This window comes from Anabrus simplex, chromosome 11 (assembly GCF_040414725.1).
Source record: "Anabrus simplex isolate iqAnaSimp1 chromosome 11, ASM4041472v1, whole genome shotgun sequence".
Lineage (NCBI taxonomy): Eukaryota > Metazoa > Arthropoda > Insecta > Orthoptera > Tettigoniidae > Anabrus > Anabrus simplex.
Window position 1 is genome coordinate 12683001 of NC_090275.1, and position 23991 is coordinate 12706991.

The window sequence follows — 23991 nt, forward strand, 5'->3', positions numbered from 1 at the left end:
CAGTTTATAGTGTAAAGAATTATGTTTCAAATTGCTCAGTTGAAAGGTCGCTTTTGGCCCTTGAAAGGATTGAAAATGATAATTTCAAACTCAACACTTGGTATTGAAAATGATTTAACTTACGGTTGGACTACGATGATAGAGATGATAGTGGATTCGTTGTGCTGGCCACACGACACTCATAATCTGCAGGCCTTCGGGATGAGCAGCGGTCGCTTGGTAGGCCAAGGCCCTTCGGGGCTCTTGGGCCATGGGGTTTGGTTTGCTAGGCGCTTCAGTAGCAAAGTTATACTCCTTGCGTGATTGGCTAATTATGCCGCAGTTATGTTGACATCGGTCATTTTGTGCCCCCTTATAACCTTATTTCGCTTTTAATGGGGCTTTTAAATTGAATTTATCTCACGTGGCTTGACGTGGGATCATATGCAAGTAATTGCTTCTCGTGTATAATTCTATTGCGTAACGAAGTAGCCGTCTTAAACGTAGTCTTGAAGAATTAAATGAACATGCTATAAAGTTAATAAAAATGGTGCAGGCCTACTCGTTGGCCCTTAGTAGCAAATCTATTATTAATTTATTATTCAATCGAATTTTAATAATCGAGTCGACATATACAATATTCCTGTACAGTGACTAGTTTAAAGACAGAACCTAATATACTGATTGGACCATATGATATGGAAATAAAGGACGAATACTCGACAGTCTTAAGTGTAGCATCAACAGTTTTAGGGTGAAGACTTCATGCGATTTCCCCGCACGACGCTCGTTTTTGTGACATGGTCTACCCATACGATCTTAAACATTCTGCGATATGTTCACACTTCAAAGCTTGCAGTCGGCTCATTGAGGAAGCCTTTAATGTCCACACTTCGGCACCGTAAAGCAGCGCAGGTGACAACACTTGCCCGACACGCCAACGAGTTTCCAATCAGAGGTCGCGGAGGTGCGCGAAAAAAAAAAAGTTTACATTGACGAGAAATGTATTTTATATAGAAGTTCGCCACGTTTTAATAAGGTGTTTTAACACCATTTTTTCCCTAGGATTATAGTAACTTATCCTTATAACAACTTTCTAATCGATGATCCTCTAATATGTCTCGAATATTGGTAGTATATAAAATATTGTATATCCTTTGGAATATCACACAGTACAATAGGAACCGCTAGTTTACATTAAATTTTACCCACGGTTTTCTGTTTTTATTGTGGCGTTCTCAGATATTATGGCGCATGTGCTGATAAAGACTGCCCACACGGCTTTTAAGAATTGTTTCCGAATTTGAGTTTTTTTTTTTTTTAATTTTTCAATTTCATCAGGTACTTCTCAGAATTCACTGTTATTCAGAGTTCATTCAGCCCTTGTTCTGTGTTGAAATCGATTGTTGCAGACAGTTGTCTGAAAGGCGTTGCGTTGTTTTGGTAATCTCTACTAGTATCTGCGTGGGAAGTTATTGGGAACCTTTACAATAAGATTCAACTCTGGGGAGATAAGAGCTGCAAAGATGGCGTGCCCTGCTATTGCTTTTCGTGCCATTACGTACAATATAATAGACGTGTGCTGACGTGCAGTCCCATTGCCTGTCGCATTCGGCGCTGTCATAAACCAGCTGTTGCCAACAGTGTCTGTTTTAAAGGGCTGCTGATAATCGGGTAATGTGTTACCTGTTTTGGGACCGTGTTCTATGTTTCCTTTTGATTTTTCACATAGTGAACTCCTAGGAGTAGTAGTAGTAATAGTAGTAGTAAATTGTATCCCTTGAATCTGCGTAATTGCCTGGCACTTTTTATATCCAACCCCCGAATTCCTAGGTTCGAACTTATTCTGCTGCTATCTCATTGATATCTCTTCTCTTTGTTTTATTGTACCAACGGATAACATACCTAAGTCGCAGGTTAGGACCTAAAATTATCTATTTTTCTTATCTGAACCTAAAAGGACCTAATTCGTTGTACTCAGCCTGCACGTATGTATTTTAAGACTATACTGTGGCACAATGTATAGAGAGGACCATGGGTGGAGTATGTTCTCAAGTACCATTCCGATGTGAACGAGATCATTTTTTAAGTGCGTCATATTCTCTGTGGATAGAATTTATTCGAAATCCTAAGGAAATCACTGCTACGACTTTCGCAGTTCTTGCCTCGTGTGACAGGGTGCAAATTTTTCAGTCAAGCGGATTTTAATTGAGGTGTTATCCCTAAAATTCAGTGAAAATACTTTAGTTCAGTTGAAAGGAGCACGAAATGGGAAAGTTTGCGGGTGTAGCTATTTAATGTAGGTAGTATTTCGTAAGCAAAGTAGGCTGTTTGTATGTAAAATATTTCAAGACATTTAGAGATAAATGTGAAAAGTGGGTAAAATGCCATAAACGTGTATTTGACGTTTAAAATAGTATATCATTGTGTTTTTGTTATCCATGAAGCAAGAACGGAATTACATTTTTGTGTGTAGAATAAATTAGGCAAGAGTGTGCCCCGTCTGTATTATACCTTCAGTTTACTTTGTCAGAAGGCCAGTACAAAGGTGAATTCAGAAGTTGACTGCCGGGCAGATTTCATTAGCAGTCCGATTAAAATATCCAGTTTTCGCTCAAGCAGACATTGTCATCTGGGCACATAATAGCATGGATGTAAATTCATTCTTCAGCAAGTACAATGTACTCGTATCTTACTAGACAACCGAAACAGACTAAAAGCAAGCATGGTTAAAATGCGTGTTAAACCAGTGGGTGCTTCAAATGACGCCTGGCTGAAGTCTTCAGCCCTGATGCTGGTTGGGTACTCAAAAGGCACCACCACCGAACGTTATTGCGGTTACAGGAAAACTGAAAAGAAAATTACTTAAGACCTAATTCGAAGCTACATTTTGATCTGGCCTATGCCAAGAGACATGCAAACATACTGCATATCAAGAAATGGCAAGACTGTGTTAGATCAGTTTGCATATGATCTTTTCACTTTGTGTCAGGCCAACAAGGTAAATTAAAGTACAGTCGAAATAATGTTTTAATTATTTTTATGGGTTTGTGTTCAAATGATAAAATCATTGGTCTTTAATACTGATTTCTAAAATGCATGTAGATATGTCTTTTGGTCTATGTTGGTTGACTTACTTCTTGATATTTATAGTACAATTTTACTCCAGTTTTGTGTCCCTTTATTTTCTTGAATTTAAACTGGAAAGACCCAGAACATCGAACTGATATGATGTAACGTCCAAGTTCTGCATTGGAAAATGTATCGTCCAAGTTCTGCATTGGAAAATGTATCTTCCTTAGTAAAATGTGACAGAATGCTAAGTGCTCAAATACGTCAGCCTCGTGTCGGTAGATTTATTGACACGTAAAGGAACTCCTGCGGGACCAAATTCTGGCACATCGGCGTCTCCGAAAACCGTAAAAGAGTAGTTAGTGGGACGTAAACAAATAACATTATTACAGAATGCTAAAATGTACCACCTGTACGTATAGCGTCTGCAGGGGCTCGTCTTTCGAGATGACGCTGTATAGGCGACGTGCGTGTCCCGTGAGGATTGGGCTCTACCTAAGATGAATTAAAGTGCTGAAGAAGTCACAAACACCTTATTTTTCTTGGTTGCCGTCAGACAGGTGAACGTGTTTGCAGTGGGGTAGTTCGGAATTATTTCCGGGAAGGCCTGTTCATTATTGGTGGTTTGAATCATGTCACCTTGTTTGCATTTTGGAAATGTTGATGAATTGTACTCCGTTATGAAACTTACGGATCACTGGTTGATACTTCTTAAATATTTTAATTCGATGTCGAATTGTCTTTGATACGAACTTTGCTTAAGAGAGGGAGAGTAGCTGAAGTACCCTAAGATGAGACTTCAATCTTGAATGAGAAATGATTTAATTTTGCATTTTCTAGTATTCAGTTATTTGTGTTGCTATTCAGTTTTTGGTCGTGCAGTGGAAAGTGTAGGAATAGTTTTATGTATGTTTTTACTTCGGACGTTTGTTGAGGGCATCATTTTTGGTTAGGAAGTTACTTGCCTGTGTCTTAGGAAGTGTGTGTTTTGCTCGGTGCAGAAGGACGCAGACCGCAGACTGCAGCAATTACCGCCGGAGAGAAGACTCACCAACAGCCTGCTCAAACTTATGGTGCTGCCCGGCCCAGGTGAGACTTACCAGCGGACCTATTTTGTGGAATGTTTTTAGTTGCACCCCTGGCATGTTCTTGGATATGTAGATATTTTGATGAAGATGTTTATAGCTACGGATATTCGTTCTGTTAAGTAGGGACACAACCAAAATATTATGCTTTAAATCCCTGCTGCACGTTAAAAGCCTCTAATTGGGCATTTGTATGAGTAATATGTTATTTTAACAATTCATAGGGATACAGTGTGTTTTCAAAAACGTAGGAAGTGATCGGCGCACAACACAAGGTCCCTATCATACATTACGTGGCCGAACGTTTACGAGTTATGCCTCTTTGTCAACTAAAATGGAGAGGATATTTAAAGAATTCTGTGTTAAGGATCTCGTATCATTTAATGTACTAATTATTACGAGCTTGATGTCATGTTTTTCTTCCATGACGTGAGATTCTGGACGATAACTTCATCCACGCTTAAACGATCGACCATAGGACAGATGTTCATAGGGACGTTTTATGTTGTATTGGACTGTACTATCCACGCCCCACTGACTGCCCATATTTTTGGGAGCACCCTTTATGTCGAGACTATTCAATACTCGTATGTTGAACTCTTTTGCCCATTCTATTTGGAAAAAAAAAAAATGCTGCTATTGTAGAGTTTCCTCGCGTATTTACTGAGGGTTAGAAACCTCTTCTCAAATCGATAACATCGGAGGATTTGGCCGATAAAGCAGAGAATAAATAATCTAAATTTTGCCTTGGTCATCCATCATCTTACAGTGCATAATATGCACCGAAGGAAAGATCGGCGATTTTAAGTCGTGGTGGTATTTATTTGATCATGAATTTTCTGAAAGCAGCAGTGGGGCAAACTTCCTTAATGTGATAGCTAGGGCTTTTATTACAAACTTCGATTTAATTAAACACATTTCTAGCTTTTGAAAACACGATGACAAAGATTGTTATTGGGCATATAAATGCATATTTAACTTATCAATACATTCAACAATACGAAGGAAACTGTTATCAGCAACAAAAAGACCTAGTAATACCGACGAAAATACAAATGCCACTTGACCATTCTGAAGAAAAAAGCTTACTTTATCTTATATTGTTTTCGCCGTTCTCAAAGTATGAATTTATTTTGCGTCATATTTGTATGCTTTTAATCGTTCATTATTATTTAAAGCGTTAAGTGCATGCATATTTCCACACTTACTGGTCTGTGTAGAATTTCATCTTAAATAATTGTATGCTGAACAAGTCCTTTCAGTACATCTTTGCTGACATGAATTCCAGCAAGAATGGAGAGCTGTTATTGTTTTTAAGAGGTTAATTTGAGCCTTGTTTTCCATCGTTCTCGCGATCGATACGCAGCCAAGCCCGTCCCTGTTCTTTACACCCATTTCCATGGCATCAGCCTGTTGTCGCAACCTTTGACCTTTCTCGTCGTGCTGTTGTCCTGGAGGTTCCACATGCGTGTACCTGTTTCACCAGTTCCCTTATTCTTTCGCAGTCAACATTCAAGGTATACTTGTATGCGGTATAATTATTTGAATGGTGCAGTGGAGAAAGGAATAAAGTCAACATCAAGCTTTTCGTTCTTTAATTCCTTCGGTACCTCATATTATGGCCGTTCCTAATGATTTTGTACAGCTGACAGTATCAGCTAAAACATTAACGACGAGTAAGCGTCCGTTGTGTTGGAAAGAATAAATTTGTTTTTTCTTCGTCCAAAGAACGGATACATTGTAGACAAACCAGGAATTCTTGAAGTTCTTCGTTTCCTGTGAAACGTACATTTCAAGTTTTTTCGGCACATTCCCCTTGCAGTCAATGGCAACGTATCCATAGGGTAGAGTTCCTATGTAAACAGAAATTTGAGGGCTCGAACTGTTGAAATGTTGGGGAGTGAAGGTGCTGTAACGTTTTATTCGGGCCTCATATTACGGCCAACGGATTCGTTAGGTTAACGATCATGAATATAATAATAATAATAATAATAATAATGATAACGTATGCCCTCTTCCGCGACCTGGTGCAGGTCTTTTGAGTTGACGTCTCTGGGCGACCTGCGCGTCTGTGAGGATGGGGCCCTACTTAGGATGAAATGTGATGTTGAATGCGACACAAACGCCCAGTCCCCGAACCAGAGGAATTAACCGTTGAAGTTTAAAATCCCAGATCTGGCTGGGAATCCAACCCGCGGCCCGATGTACCGAAGGCTAGCGTGTTAACCCGCTAGCCACGGAGCCGGACAATACACTTCGTTTAATAGTCTCGTCTCTGATGCGGCTTTCTGTTTAGGTGGAGCTTTAATGTAATTTGAAGCTCGCTTTTGAATTTGTGATCCTTTGAAACAACTGCAAACAGTAGCTGTGTTTTGCAGTTTATCACATGCTATGGTTTCTTACAATATCTATAATGGATTGGTATATTTCTTTGCAGCCCATAAAATGAAAAGGTTTTGCCTTTATTCAAGTAATGAACCAAGTCGAACAGTTTTAAATAACCGTAAAATGTATAACTTATTGCAGAACATGTTTGTTACCTCATTTTCTTATCACTGATCTCGGTATCAAACGCCGAGAATTACTCTTCGAAGCATATCGAAATAAGGACTTTTAATAATAATAATAATAATAATAATAATAATAATAATCGTATGGCCTCAGCAATTGTGTGCAGGCATTTTAATTCGACGCAGTCTGGCTGCCTGCCTGCTTGTCAGTTTCGACGTTCCGTCTTACTCTAGACCTACTAGATGGCAGAGTATAAACCGAATATCTCTTGATCGTCGATGGCTGAGTTTTAAATGAATTTTGGCGAGTAAACATCAAATGTGGTACGACATGAAGCGTCTAATGGACTTCTGTCCTCCCTTCAAAATCTCTACTTCATTTAAACCGCGATATTGGGATCCGGAGGTCGACACTCTTATCAACAGAATGAGCTCTCGTTCTCCTGAAAAGTAGCAAATTGACTGAACTCCTTTCTCGACTGCGCTATTCATATGAGGAAGTGGAACTCAATAAGCGATTTAGATGTTGGGAAAGACATAATCATCGCAGAAAGAAGTTATTAAATACTTGCAGATTTTTTGTACTGCATTTGTAAAGAATGTCTTTGTACTGTTAAGGAGTGTAGAATTGCTTGTGATTTGTCCATAGTATGGTAATTTAACCCTACACTGCATAGTGTAGCGTCTTCGCTACATAATATTCTTCTTTTAGTCCAGTAATATGCTAAAAGATGGCAAACCTAGCTATGTACATAATATCTTTGAAATCTGTACTTCCAGAATTTATGCTACAGGGGGCTAAGGGCAATGATTTCCTCCATCTATGTGCTATATTATCTTAGCCTGTGGCAGTTGGACATGTGTCACGGCGGCTGTACATGCATGAGTAGCATTGAAATATAATTCTAGGTGATTCGCTGACGGTTGAAGTTTAACAAAAATACTGCACTATCCACAATATCCTTATCTTTAGCATAAATGTCTAATGTTTAATTTCCAATATTTGTTACTAAAAAGTCATTAAATATGAGTGTAGCGTTTTTGCTACATCATGCAGCTAAGGCATTTATTTTCAGATGCATGTTTGAAGGTTACGGGCAGCAATGACTTGAAGTACTTATTGATAGTCTTCTATTGATTATTTCATTAATGCTGCAAGATTTAAGCAATAATAATAATAATAATAATAATAATAATAATAATAATAATAATAATAATAATAATAATATTTATTGTAATTTATACTGCGTTTTCTCAACATGGATTTGTTTACCGTTATCAAATATATTCGTAATTCCTTTTGACATAAATGTCTTATATCTGGGGATCATCTGAAAATATGCGTTACGGAAGGTGGCCTGACAAAAGTGTAACCATAGCAACTCTGCAGGCTGTGATGTAAGGTATGGATGGATGGCCAGACATTGTTACCTAGCAACCGTGCAGGCTGTGATGTAAATTATGGATGGATGACCAGACAGTGTTACCTAGCAACCATGCAATCTGTTTTATGGCTGGTGGTCATCTGAAATTAGCAGCCGTTGATGGATGGCCATGACCGAGCAGCACTGCGTTTGAAAAAGAATGCAGATTGTTTCAAAGGCTATCACTTCAGTTGAACTGCGGATATGACCTATCCATTTGAGTAGGCTGTTATTTTCCAATTCCTTCAATGTAATAAATCTCTTTTAATTGTTTAAAAATAATGTTATTAGTTTTATATGTTATAAGTAATAAACAATAATTCTGCTCATATACTATACTGGGCTACATTTGTACATTAGAAGCCTTCAATGCATGATGTAGCGTTTTTGCACATTCCTGAATTTTTCCCTTTTTGCCCACCAGTATGATCAAATACATCAAAAATATGTTGTCAATGTGATGTTACATATCTAATCTCCCTCTAATAATATTTTCACGTCAGAGTTGTGGGTGTAAATAAATTCATGCGATGTAGGGTTAAGCCCTTAATATATTCTCACTACAAATCCATACTTTCACTGAAGTGCGATAGTTTTATCAATTTCTGATACTTGCTATTTTTGTGCTTGAAATAAATCAGCTTTGGAGACAGCTCTCTTTTTTCTTTTTTTTCTTTTTTTTTATGTTTGTTTTTTTTTTCCGCAGGCTGAGCAATCTGTTTTATTTCTGTTTAGACTGGGAGAGTATCTATGGCTTACCCTTGTGCACTAGTGCTAACGTGATATTCAGTAAAGCTTTCTGTTTTGAACTACGGAATGTGGTATTTATAAATTTCTGGATCCGGAAGCGACCTATGTTGAATGGTAAGGATGTAGCATAAGATAGTCTTGTACTCCTTTTACCACACTATGTTCACTGGAAAAAGCGGACAGGGCAAAGTTATGACATTGCTAAAATGACTTATCAAATATCCCCAGACTCTGCTGCCATATTCAAGGGCCGATTGGTTTGTGTGTTCATAGCTGCACATTTTTCGTGATATTTCAACATTCCCCTGTTATGTTTTTAGTCTTAACATTTTTTCGCCTAGTGGGTTGTATGCGCAATATACTTTTCGCCTACTTATCCAGGGCGTTTCCTTCATTTCTTAGTGTATAGTTTCTGACAATCTTTGTACTGGAACAAAATGAGAAACCTTTTGTGGCGAACTCTTAGAAGCATTGAGAGGTTTCTCTGCCCGCGACAGTGGGTTGTTTGCACCTGTCATCCTATGATGTACATTTGTTGCTGTGAACCTTTAAAATTGTAATGACATAGTTCCATTGGAAGTTCCACTACCCTACTTACTCGTCGAGTATGTGTAAGCCCAATATTTAGTAATGGAAGTGGGAACATCTGCGTTCAGTCACTCGAAACGTCTGTCGCCAAGACACCTTAGCTTATCGTACACGATTAGAACCTGACTACAATTAGAATAAAATAATGTACCGTATGTTAGCGTGTGTTTGGGTCTTTATGAAGACTTCACGAATCCATCGTTGTACTCGGGCGTGTTTCAACGTTATTAAACCCTACTTGGTAACCCTTGAATTAATTTTAAAACGTAATTTTTACTATTCCTAAATTGGTAGTTCGTGGTGGGGGATTTCTGTAGTCTCGTCCTGAGTTCGTGAACATTGAGCAACGGCTGAGTGGCCTCGTAAGTGGCCCTGATGTTTGAGGTAGGCCTAACAGTTATGACATTTTTAGCAGTCGGCATCTCGTATTCCGTGTCGTGGTTAGGACTGTACAATCCGTCGGTGATTCCTAAACCGTTACGAGTAGGGACACTCACTCGTACTAGGTGTAAGTAGAGTAGCAGCCACTTCAGAAATTTACAGAGCACACTCAGAATGTTTTAAATAAGCCCCAGACCTAAGGGAAAAATGGAGTCCCATTTTCTTTGATCTGTACTTCACTGTACGGGAGTAAGAGCTGAGTGGACTCACGTTATCTTATTCCTAAGTTGTAAATAAGACATGAAAGTAGCAAGAATTATTTCTGGTAGAAACGGGTAGGAATGTAATAATTAGGTTACTATGAATAAGATTAAAAAAGGCTATGTTTAGAACGAACTCCTCGGTTGAATCGTGCACACAAACCAGCTTCGGCGGTGGCATAATGTGAGACGATTGGAGGAAGGTGGGTACTGTAGATTGCTTAGGAGGATAGCGGACTCTGCCGTGAAAGGTAAGAGGCAACTATAAGAGGGACCAGGGGCTTTCAACTTGGGAACGTGCGTTGGCAACCACGTTCTCCAAGTTGAATTTGACATTGCTTCCACTTGTCAGGCTCCTCGCTTTCATCTTTCCTGTCTGACCTTCCTTGTTCAACAGTTGTTCTCTTCGACTCCGGTGGTGTTACGTTTGCGAGGCCTAGGGAGTCTTTCAATTCTCCGCCCGTCTTGGCGCTACCCTTTCTTTTACAGATGCCTGCATTCTTCGACGGGTCGGATCTTTTCCATTCTTTCCTCTTATTAGTGTTACGAGAGGGATAATTACCCATTTGTACTTTATCTTAAAACTGTAATCGCCGGCGCCACCACCACCTCCTCCTCCAAGGTAAAATATATACAACTGAACAAGGGCACAGTGTAGTTCCTTAAGGAGCAGACTCGATTCACATTCTTTCGAGGGCTGTGAACGTAAACTTCAGCTCCCGCATCGATCCAACTCGGAGTTAGGGTTGGTTAGTACTGGAGCAGACTCTTTCAAGAGTGATTACTTCCTAGCATTCACTTGACAGCCAGGTTTGCAAGGTGTGATGTGGCTTCTATATTCCTAGATCCAAATATTACATTAAATAGTGGATTGGCTATTTATGTACTGAAGGTAACAGTCTGGGGAGTTGACAGTATTTGCAGACCCACTTTCTCGGCGGTTTCCATTATTACTGATTCTTATTGCACGTTTAATACAGAAATGGTTTTATCTTAGATATCACTGTGCCACATTTATTGTCATGAGATAACTAAATAAACATTACAGGCACTTGTGTTTTAGGAACCTTATCCCAAAAATCTGAGGAAAAATTCTGATGGGAGGAATGTCTTTTTTTTTTTTAAACCTTCGTATTAGATTGAGAAAATACAGTGCGATCGTGGCATGCATGCACGATCTTAATGCCATATTCTCTTCACGAAGTACAATGCCACACCCATCGACTGTATTCCGTTGCGTCACTAGACTTGTTGACATAAGCTCTACAGTTCAGTTTCCACTGGAGATGGGGTATACATATTCTTCCCCACGTCCCGTAACTTTCCAGTGATCATTAAGAGTTCATACGCGGCAATATTTCAGATTTCGTGTGAGGCATGCGAAAGTTCTATTGTCCATGAGATCAGCATCAAGGTTCTTCATATGTACAGATAGTCGCAAAAGTATCCGTCCACCGGCTGGTGTGATAAACCCTTTAAGGGGCATCCAGAGCTTTGAAGAAACCTCAAAAATAGTATCTAGCAAAGCAACATTAAGGCGGAATATAATGGCATTATATGTGTACCTCCGTTTTTGTAAATAATTCAGTAATGCACGAACGTGTCGTAATATACGGTAACGCAAAAGTATTATTCCGCTATGTTCTCTGTGATGTCTTGACAGCGGGAAGTACAGGAGTTAGTGTTCTTGCGGACAGTACATGCTGATGATCCAACACAGACATCACGTACAGAGCTAGGATGGGTAAGAAAAGGGAAAACACTCGTTGAAAGGGAGTGAATTTTTGAACGCCACAAAAGACATTTGCAACGGCAAACTGCTGAGAAGACAGGAATACCAAGATCAACAGTAATAGGTATTATTCACAGGTTCAAAACCACTTCGACTGTGATAAACACATCAAGAACACCAAGAACAGGACGCCGTAGGAAGCTCACATAACGTGAAAAGAGGCGCGGCTTACGCACCGTGGTTCAAAATCCTCATGTTTCTGGTCTTCTACTACGAGCAGATGTAGAATCGTGAAGTGGGAGGAACATCAGCATCGATACTGTAAGACGAGCGTTACACACAGCTGGTATGAAACGCCGTATAAGCGAAAATAAACACTGGATAAGGTAAACATGCGAAAGACGTTGGAGCTTGCAAAACAATGTTAGCAAGCCATTTACATTCTCGGAACTTGTGTTTACGGTTGAATGTAAATTCAGTTTGTTCGATACGTTCTCAAAGAGTCGTGTGCGGAGAAAGAGTGAGGAAAGAAAACTTTCAGCCAATAGTAAAACGTTTGGGCGGGGGATCAATCAGGATACGAGGGTGTATGTCTGAGGCTGGTGAAGGCAACCTCTACATAATACTTGCAGCAATGAATACGATGGCGTATTTAGTCATTATAACCCCGCCAGTGAACGGGTCACAATATGTTACGTGAGTGTACGGGTTGGGTCTCTGACTCATTCTGAAATACCTTCTTAATACTTGTGCTATAAATGGAGCAATATCATTATCACGGAACCAACAAATTTAATGACTGATACTATTTTACGATGAAAGTTTGTTAGCACTGAATTTTTACGTAATATTATATTTAACACAGAACTCAAAATATTCATACTAAAAGCGTTTGAAAATTGGACAACCTAATCCTAACTATAATTTAAATCCAATAGAACATTTTCATGTATTCAAGAACATTGCCCAGAAATACAACGTGCTCCAAACTGAGGTTCTTTTTGCACTGGTAGCGTGAGTAGCGGATTTGTCTTTGGAGTGCGCACACCGTCCTCTTTTATTCCCACAATTTTCATGCTCTTCCTCCTTTGCCGAAAATGTGATTCTAGTCGGAGAAAAATGTACGTCTGGAGCCCTGAAAAGTGAAATGGCTGGTTAGAAATGGAGCCTACAAAGTGTACTTAACGAGATGGATCACCACTCCTACCAGTGCGGTATCCCTCTACATCAGAAACTGGACTTCCCGAATTAGAGTCTGATCAAAGGACTCTCATACGTGTAGCTCGCGATGACAAGCTTCACAAGCATAAGTACTGCCTTTGTCTCACGGGAGAGTAGTTCGTATCAAACTGGAAGTTATTCTCCGCATGCAAAGCCGCGAGTGAACGCTGGTTTATTAACAAAAAATAGTTCCCGACCTTCGTGAAACATCAAAAGATGTAGGCGGTTACATTTCCCAGGGCGTCTTATGACTAGAATTCCGAGCCGTGGAAATAAACAGTTCTTGTCTACCTTGAAGGATAGTGGCCAACAATGCCTTATCAATGGTGAAAGTTTCCATGGTTCTGTTACTCAATTGTCTCCCTCTTTGGAGTTGGCACCCTGGCTCGGCTGTGGAGGACCCATTCCCTCATCATCTCGATGAGAAAATTTCGCAAGAAGCGTCACTATGCGGTGTTGAGAAGCGGCCGAATGTTTAATTCCAGTGATTGGCGTGATCATTGAAACCGTGTTTCTTGGTGCCCATATGTAAAAATTATCAATGTGTTACACATGGCCAAATCGTGCAGTTCGGTCTGTTTTTTGGAAAGACGCGTGTCTAGGATTCAAGTTCTGAAATAGCTAGTTATGTTGATGGCGGAAATAAATCCCCATCAAATGGTTCTCCTGTCCAAGTTCGGTTACCGGAAACAAAATTCTCTGTGCAAAATACTCGTTTGTTGTCCTTGTTAAAATGCCATTGTTGCCAAGCCTGTTTGTCAAATTTCCTCCAAGTCAGCCTTTCGTCTAAATTTGAATGTATGGAAAAAATCAAGGTGAGTTACATGTTATGAAAAGAACTTTTACTGTAACGTGCCAGTCAGAATTTCATGAAAGAGGTGGGGGCAGTGGAATACACCCATGTATCCCCTGCCTGTCATAAAATGTGATTGAAGGGGGAAACCCCTAAGGCTCCCATCTTGAAAGCAGAGTCTGATGCTGCGTCCTCTTGGCGCGGTCCTCGCTTTTCATCTTTCCTATCCGACCTCCAATGTTCATCTCTTTTCTGACCCTGACAATTAGGTTTACGAGGGAAGTCTGTCGTATTCACACCCATCGAGGCCTTTCCCTTAATACCTTAATTTCCCTCTTTTCCTTTTATTAGTGTCAACAGAGAATAGTTGCCCAATTGTACTTCTTTAAACAGTAATCACCACCATAAGGATTATTTTGAACATTTGCCCATCAAAGGGCAGACCAGCGAGGGATTTGCTAGATGCCGCAGAGCTCATCGTTGTTTGTAATGTTCTAATTTTTCAGGTTTATCTTGCAGAATGAAACTGTCGTCCTCGGACTGTTCAACGATTTCGAAATTCAGTATGGCATGCTGTGACCTGGTGCAATTTTCGCTGAGAGAGGGATGATTGGATCTTTGACTTCTGTCTTCCGTATCTTTACACGGGCAGTTTTTGTGAACGTTTGAGAGAGGCTTAGAGACTTGCTCTCCGTCGGGCTGGTTGATGGCCGAAGATTGGAGTCGTGAGTTTCTTGCCTTTTCTTCTCAGTGGTAGTCCATTCTTCTGAAGGCGCCAACGAGAGATACATAAAACCTATTCTCGAGGAACGTTGTCGATAGAATCTGGTATTCTGTTGGTGACACAAGAGTGTTATCAGGAGTCTTCCCAGGTTTTAGGATCGCAACTACACGAGCTCATCTCCATAAACTAGGAATCTTAAATCTGGATGCACAGTTGTTCAATGAAAGTAACCACTGGAGTGTAGCTGATCTGGGTTGTTTTGTTTCACTCTGAAATTAAGCTAGGTGCCTTGTTTAATTTCATTCGGTCGATTGCTTTCATAAAAAGTTTTTCTTTTAGGAAATGTCACTTCTTCAGTGCATTGTTCAAGTTTTTCCCTATTCGACTTGGATTTTGAAGTCCTTTGTTTTAAGATCCGTTGGTATGCTGTCTAAGGAGTTAGTTTTAATACAGGTGGATATATTATCTTCCCCTCTGGTAGTGTCGTCCTTCGGACCCCAAGATCAAACCCGTCAGGAGTAGTGCGAACTTTTTGTAGGCTAATCCGGTAAAAGTCCATTCGGCTGTTCATGTCTTACAGACATACGGCGATATATTTGGTGTCCTCTTTTTGTTCACTCTTCGTCGAAGGTTGTCTATTCATCATGTCAATTTTGGTTTCGAGCTTGCTACGCGGGAAATACAGTACTCGTACCGTATCAGTCCCTAATGTTCATTATGCAAGGAAGTTCTCCTTAGCCCAGTGTTTTTCTCTTACCTGCTTCATTAGTTGTAAGATCTTGTAGCGTTACTTACTGTTCCAATTCTCTTCTCCGGCATGTTCGAGATAGCGTTTTTAATGGAAAATAGTACTTCTCCTGTCTAGTCGAGTCATCACCTCGCGGAATTTGTTTTTCCGCCAACGAGATTCGTATCTTTCGCGGTTAGACCCACATTTTGAAAGGTTCTATTCTTTGTACAGGGTCTAGTCAATGGTCATCCTTCCGTTCTGTTCATTAGTGTTGAAAACACGTAGACCCTGGCCATTCGAAGTTTCAGATCCAAATTTAGATCCTGGTTTCTTTCAAAATACAAATTTGCTTTGGCTCAGGCGGTCGAGTTCAAGTTGGCGTGTTCGATCCCCGGCTCAGTCCGGTGGCATTCGAAAATACCCAAATACATTAGCCTCCAGTCAGTAGATCTACCAGTACGCAAACAAACTCTGCAAAGTAACATTTCGGCTCTTCGACGTCTTGGAAAACTGTAGAAGTATTTAGTGGAACGTAAAACCAATCATATTATTAATTAGCTGATGTACCCGTGCTTCGCTACGGGATTCTAAGAAAGACTGTCTTTATGGTTTTCCTAACTACTGTTAGTTAACTTAGGCCATTACAAAAACTTCAGTAGGAATGTAGCGATTAAAAGCGATGTCATATAAAATACTCGTTCAAATGGAAAACCGCACATTTTCTCACTTTTAACGAACAGTACTGCGATGCCGACCTAACAGTCCAAAGTTCCAGTGCTGGTATGACCAGGCCGCAGATAGCCGTGAACACCCCTCTGCTATTGTTCCGTTAAATATACACACTGCTCATTCCAATCACTGCCTCCGAGTAGGGATTGAACAGCTGAAATACTATGATGAACCAGTTTGTTACGTACCAGAAGTATCAGAAAATGCCTGAACCAGAGGAATGACATGCTTAAGAAGAAAGTTATCTAATTCTCCAGCTACTTCTCCCCAATATTCAGGCAGGCTGTTATACTAGGTCGGTACGACCGGGCGAGTTGGCCGTGCATTTAGGGTCGCGCAGCTGAGAGTTTGCATTCGAGAGGTAGTGGGTTCGAAAAGCACTGTCGACAGCCCTGAGGATGGTATTACGTGGTCTCCCATTTTCACAGCAGGCAAATGCTGGGGCTGTACCGTAATTAACGCCAGGGCCGCTTCCTTTCCACTCCTAGCCCTTTTCTATCCCATTGTCGCCATAATACCTATCTGTGTCGGTGTGACGTAAAGCAAATGAAAAAAACTCGGTATACAGCAGTAATTCCATGTATCGGACATGACTGGCAACAAAATACACAAAGCACATCACAACAAACAATGGTTAATGTAATGTTATTGTTGTTCAATGTTATGAGCTTTCTATATTGTAGGTCTTCACATTTATTTTTCTTTCGACTCTGTGGTATTAGGGCGACTTACGAAATTATTTATAGCGTAGACTGTAGTTCTTTATTCCTAGACTTTACATGACGATTTTCATTAAATTCTGTTTAACCATTTTCTCGTGACTTGGCGCTGATTCAGACTTAGCAACAAAAGTCCAAATTCATTAATATCTCTGTTATCATAGCTGGTACGGTAAAAATGTACAAGACATAAATGATCGGAAATTTAATACTATATAACTTTAGTAATGCAGTATTTGTTGATAGGACCACTAATAACACAAACATTTGAGAATTACAGTTTAGGCCTTCCCATAAACTACCATTCTGCTAAGCGTGAATACAATTATTTATGGCCTATATTGTAACAACTTATTTCCCAACTTTGCATACCGATTTTCATTTACATAGGACCACTAATAACATAAAAATCTGAGAATTAAGTTTACGCCTTCCCCTAAACTACCATTTCTTTCAGCGTGAATATGATTATTTTCTCGTGATGCGTGTACATACATACATACATACATACATACATACATACATACATACATACAGAAATTACGGAAAATTAAAAACAGTATTTCCTTGGACAGAATCAATACAGAAATACCATCCTTTTTAAATTCTGTGCAATGTACAGACAAAACTCTTATTTTATATATATAAATCGTAGTTCTCACATGCCAGTGTGTGGCCTAAAAGGGAACCAGGTCGTTGTCCTTGAAGATCATGTTGGTAGCACTCATACAGTTCAATGTGTTGAACTGTAACATCATTTGGAATATGTGGGGCAATATTTCCTGTGTTTCCACTGTCCCTTCTGGGTGACAATCTAGTGCTGCTTGCCAGGATGATTATATAAATTTATTTTGTCAGTTAATGACTTTGATTTTCTTTTAATGTATCTATATTGCAATATGATTTTACTGTCTCATGAAAGATGCCAGTGTACTGTCTTTAAAAAAAATCACTTGGTCAAACTTTGAATAATGTTGTAAAAACAAATTATATCTCGATTCTGAAGACTTTTTTGTTGCAGTTATTGAGAACTTTTAATTTCAAACCATATCTCATTGGAGGAAATATCTACTGTCCTGGAAATGGGAATTTCTGACATTTTTAGTGAAACTTGGTTGTTACAAATAGGAATTATTTTTCATTTTCAGGACCTTACATTGACAACATTCCTTAAAATATTTAAAATGGACTATCAGGTAATTAGCTAGTGTTCAGTGCATACAGTACACCGGTGGGAAACTAAACCCACATCAGTTACTCTCGCAATTGAGTTTGCAGTGTACTGGGTCATTCTTGTTCTATTGGTAGAAACCTGACCCTATGTCCAGCACAACTGTAGACGCTATTGGTAGAGCATCCGATGCAATATCAGAAGTTCATGGGTTCAGTTCCCACTGGTTTCCAGTTGACCCTTTTTGTTATGTACTTAAGATTTCTCCAGAATGCACTCGGCATGATCTATTTAGCTGAAAGTGAAGTACACTGCAGTCATGAAAGTCTATAAAATGTTCATATGACAATGTTTCATACACCAACCAATTGAGTTTAATAATCAATCTCAAAGATGCTGCAATTTAAATTATGTTGAGGTGCTCCTGCATTACATTAATAGACCAGATTTGTTAAGCAAAGAAAATGAAGACATGGGAAGTAATAATGGATGTCACATTTTCATTACTCTGAGATATTTGAATTTTAAAGTTTGGAACACTATGATATCCATGCTGGAAACATTGGTAAACAATACTTGCTATGAAAATACTTATACAGGTTCTGACAATGTATATACAATCTATGTATATTTTGAAAATTTCCAATGAAAATAGAAAGGCGCCCTATTGTGCAAACTCATATTAGGGCTATAGTTTAACAATTACATACAATTTGCTACAGATTGAACATTATGTTCAAAGCTTATTAAAGATGCAGTGGATGAAAGTTAAAAAATTATTATAACACATTGTTTTTAAATACAGTGGATGCCGCTTATTATGATCACTCTGGGACACAGGCAACTTGATAACATTAACCGATTGATAACAGTAGCCGAAAAATAAAAATTGATAGGTAGCCTACTGTATTTATTCATAACCTACATGCACTACAATGAAACAGATACCGGTACACAGCACTGTAGTATAGTGTGTTCGGGAAGTTTTGGCAACACCACCACCACCATCACTGCCTTCTGCTCCATGTTCTTCACCTCTCATATCTAATTCTGCGGAAGTAACTGCCTCACATGTCGTCTTTGTTTCACATCGGTAATGATGCCCTCATCAATGTTCATCCATTCCTGAAATTCAACTTCCATTAAGCCTGTTGGACGAAGTTCAACATCCTCGTCTACTTCTGGTAACTCTCCTAAAAATCTCCCACACCGGAAACAGTTCCTTATTGTATGTGCTGAGACTTTATTCCATGACATAGCTAGTAGATGCAGGGCATCAAGAAAGGTGGCAAGGACACTGGCACTAGTTTTATGTGAGTCTTCTATTTTTCTTGATCGCATGGCTGAATTAATGAAGTCGCATTCGCTGGTAAGAAAACCACATTGGTGTTCTTGAGCTCACAATTAACAATGTGTGCTGCATAGCTGTCAACCAACAAAACTATTTTACGGCCCAGTCTATTATCCCACTTCGGTAGCCATTCCTTGAAAATCAGGGCAGTCATCCATGCATTACAGTTGAAATGATAGTCCACTGGAAACTTATTGATGCATTGAAAGCATCATGGGTTCTTACTTTTCCCCATCACTAACATTCTTTTCTTTTCACCAGACATAGGCCTACTCCCAGAACATAAAACTTACTCGTTCCTTGGAGGTTTTACAGCCTTTAGAACTTTCATATTTGAAGAAGTATGTTCAGGCAAGGCGCAATAATACTCGCATACTTGAACGAAATCCTTGAAATCAAATATGATAACATAAACCGAATTCATGATCACAATAAACTGAAGATTTTCAATGCTTTAGTACTTGCCCATACGGGACTTCATAAGTGATTATATAATAGGTTGATAATTATCCGTGATTACAGTAAACGGCGTCCACTGTATGTGGAATAGAGCTTTGTTCAATGCAGTGTCACAATAGTCAGGTGACATACTACGGTATATCTTGGACTTTGGAAATCAAGACAATCAAAAATTTAATGCTGCTCTGTTTGAGAGGATCCACAAAAGCATAAGTTATCTGAGATGTTGATGTTAAATCGCTCGAAATGTGATTTAAATTTTCCATGGCCAGATAGAAATTGTGTAAGCACAAAATCAGGCACACGTACTTTGCACTGGAATCAATGCTGGGTCTTTGGAAAGAACAGTTCTCTCATTACAGATCCTTTTGTGCTTATGGTCCAGATCTTATTCCACTGAAGATGTGTGATTTCTAAGCTTCCTTTTCAGGTAACATCGGAGCTTTATCATATGATACTTCCATTGCAGATTTTGCAGCTTCTTTTGCTAACGGGTCTGCTTTCACATTTCCAGTTGTCCACGTGTGTCATTGAACCCAGCTCAAGATGGTTTTCATATACCACGAAGGCACATCCAACATGGTCGTATTCATCATTGTCCAGTATGCATGAGCCGTCTGTATATATTATAGAGCCATGAGAGCTTGAGCAAATATCGCTGACAAGTGAGACATGCTAATATAGAATGTTCGTAAAAAGCGATGTTTCCCGTATTGCTAAGAGCTTGTATCAACTTTGGCTTGATTGACTTAACTATTTCCAAGTTTGTACTACAGAGGGCAGCACCCTCAGTTGTGAACACAGAGGGCCATTCTTTCCGACGAGTCTGTAACTTTATTTCTTTGACTCGAATGTTTGTTGTGGTTATGAGAGAGGAATATAAAATGGACTCCCCGCAGATCAGGGTGGCTTTTCTGAGCTACAGATAGGTATTTAGTTGATTTAAACTCGCCCTATACTGCCATCCTTCTTTTTAATTTGACGGCTGATGTTGCAGGTATGGTGATCTTTGTATTTATATTGGTCCTATGATTATCTCGTGGTTTTCTTGTGCTTTTAATCATAGCTGATTGACATGAATCTTTCTGCTCTGCGGCGTGAATGGACCACGTGTTTGTTGCTGTTATTGTGATGGTGAGATGTGGGTAACTGGATCTCTGATCAATTCTATTTATGCGCACTGCATTCTAATGTATTTTGCCATCAAATGAATATATGCCCTGCGTGTCGACGCGGAGATCCATTTGCGTCGCACGGAGTGCGTATGCTGGTGGACTTACGCGTGACCAATGGGTCCCTATTGTCCTGCTGATGAAATATTTGCGTTGTGCACATTACTCTGACATGTGAGACCATTGTTTGTGACAGTGAGAGTCATACTACGAGTTTGTGACCAGCTTATTGAATGGAGCTACTGCTCGCATTGTTGGCTGTTACCGGCAGTGTCTTAATGTTTGGGTGTGTGTTCGTGAGTGTGGGGAGTAAAAAAAAAATGACGTATCGGTCAGTTTAGTTTTTCCTTTTGATCTTCTTTCCGTACCTTGTTTGTTTTTTTGGTACGGTGTTAACTATTTTGCCTTGGTCTCCGTTTTGACCGTTTGCTTCCCACGAGGTCGCCATGTTTGTTTACTTAAATCCAGGTTATGTGCATGCCTGTGTTTCTCTTTGGATTTGACTATTGTTCTTTGGTCCAGTGATGTTTTCTCTCTTGGCCATCCCGATACCTGCATTCCTTCATTATATCTGCTCTGTGCTGCTTCTCCGAGATGCTTGGGGATCTTATCATTCTATAGCTATTGTTGTCGAGGGAGTTTGATGGATGCGTATGTAAAAGAATTTAATTAATCTCGTGGAAAGAACAACCAAACAAATCCGTGTGGATTGTTTTTCAGATTAGGTAATTATGTAGGGAAATTATAATTGAGACGGTGAGCACGTCGTAAATTAAATATTAATTTTGGTGTTTGAGAAATGTTGTGCTCATGCATTTGTTACTACTTAGACTGAACCAAATGAACACAAGTACGTGTATCTTTTTTTTTTTTTTTTTTGGTGGCATCATTTTCTTTTTCTTTGAAATCTTATTATATTAATAAACCCTTATTTGAATTTTATTGCTAGTAGTTAGTCTCATCCCTGTTATGCATTGTTAATGAGGGACGTTTCCAATTCAGGGCTGTGTTTTTAGCCTTTCCTAGTTGCGGTCCACGCCTCGAATCTCCTGATGAGCGTGTAATATGTAGTATATTATTGGTAAGGTAGGGGTGTGGTGCGGTGCACAAGTTTCTTAATGTTACTAGGATGTCCAGATTGAAAATAATTGCTCTGTTCCTCCACTGTGATCTTGATAATGGGCACTGATGAGATCCTATTTTTCTTAAGTAAAGAAAGTTCAGCCCTACAAATTGCAATAAAAAATAATGGTTCAATTCCTGCAATAATAATTGCAGCAGCAGTAGATGTGCGGTAGGCGCAGGAAATTCGAAGAGCAAATCTTCTTTGAAGTTGCATTAAATTTTTTTGAACCCATTTCTTTTCCAGTACAAAGCAGAATTTTCAGCCTACGAAAATGAGCCCTAGAAGTGAGGTATTTATCTACATTACCCCTAAATACAAGAGATGAACTTCCAAGGTTATTCTGTGACCATTCATCATTATTTTTGGATTTTTCATTTTCTTCTAGTGACTACCATAGCTTTGGTCTTTATTATTAAACTGGAGTTTGTAGTTCTCCCCTGAATTGGGGAAGATATCAATGGTTGCATTTGCGCGTGCATAGAGTTCTTCGATTAGGAGGAGGGCATCATCGGCGTAGGCAATGACATCACACCCTGTCGGGAGAGGCTGCCGCAAGAGGTCGTACAAAATGTTGCAAAATCCAGGGCTGCAACTGGATCCCTGTGAACACCCCTTGACTACATGTTTGGTACTGGCTGCAGTTCCAATTTGAAGTGTAACTTCGATTTTGAAAGTACGCTTGTATTATCTTATATAAATTTCTGGGACATTGTTTTGTTTATGACCAAGATAAAATTTTTGGCCACCAAGCGTTATTGAAAGTGCCTGTTACATCCAGAAAAATTAAAATGGCTACCTTTTTCATTGAAAAGAGTTGTTGGATCCATATTGCTTTTGGCTTAGAAGATTGTGACGATGCTGATGGTACATCACGCAGTCAGTAACGTCTCCAAAATATTTCCGACTACTGGTAATAGGCAGATAGGTTTGAAGGATTTAACAATGGGTATGCTGGAGAAATCTTAGGATATTGTTTTAACCATTGCAAATTTCCAGGAGGAAGAAAATACATTTAAGGATAAACATTTGTTGAAATGGAGAGTGAACAGAGATGGGGAAACAGAAGTGAATATTTTTAATTATATCAGCTGATATACCATCCCAACCTGGAGCTTTCTCGTCATTTTATAAGAGGATAATGCTCTGAACTTCTTGCTGTGAGAATGGTTCATCAGCAGTGTCAGGAGCGACTTCTGAGAAAGCCCTGATGTTTTTCTGTAAATCTGTTTCTTCCACATCTTCTGGGAAGAAAGCCTTGATAAAGGCAGTGGCAGTATCAGAAAAGGAAGTTGTAAAGCAGTCTTCAGTCTCAATGGAAGAAAGATTATTGTTTCAGTTTATAGGCTTCTGTAATAACCTGTACACAAGTCCCCACGGGTTACTCTTGGTTGATATTGAACAGAATTCCTTCCAGCTATTTCATTTTCTTTTTATTATTAATTTTTTGTACTCTTTCTCCGTCGTCAAATATATTTTTTCATATCTCTGCCGCAGAAGTGGGCATTTACAGCGCTTATATAGTCTCTGGCAGGCTAGTACACATTTCAGCGTAATTGTAAGTTCTTCATTCCACCAGAAGTTTTTAACATGTTTCTGAGATAGTTAGATAAATTACCTTCTGCAATTTTAATTATAATGTTGAACTTATCAACAGCCTGGTCAAGTTCACTCGGTGTATTACAGGATTGTATTCCTTTTTGTATATTTTGGAGGTTTCTTTTAGCTGCAAATTGACTCCACTTGACATTTCCTGTCTTATATATTCTCGTTAAGTAATTGGAAGCATTAATTATGGGTATTTCTGCCATTGGTTTTAACGTTATCATTATCAGTGCACGATCCGAGTGTGTTGACAAGTCACTTTCCAGTCAGATATAAATGGAAGAAGCAAAGAACTACATTCGCTTACATCTAGATAGATCTTGGAATTACTCAGAGAATATGTAGGTTTAGCTGTTCTGTTAACAGCCAGATTATCGCTACAGAAGTCGTGGAAGTCTCTCCCTTCAACCGGG

At 39.3% G+C, this 23991-nt stretch overlaps 1 protein-coding gene across 6 annotated transcripts in view; it reads left to right on the plus strand.

The window, feature by feature from the left end:
- LOC136883485 (eukaryotic translation initiation factor 5) overlaps positions 1-23991 on the plus strand; it is a 188046-nt gene that overhangs the window by 90556 nt on the left and 73499 nt on the right. For 2 of the 6 annotated variants that reach the window (XM_067155827.2, XM_067155828.2), the window contains one exon: positions 4053-4140. The exons of 3 other annotated variants lie outside the window; for them this stretch is intronic. The gene's annotated coding sequence lies outside the window, so the exon portion shown is untranslated. Of the gene's footprint in view, positions 1-1592; positions 1654-4052; positions 4141-23991 lie in introns of those variants that run through there. One more of the 6 variants, XM_067155830.2, reaches the window with a different exon arrangement.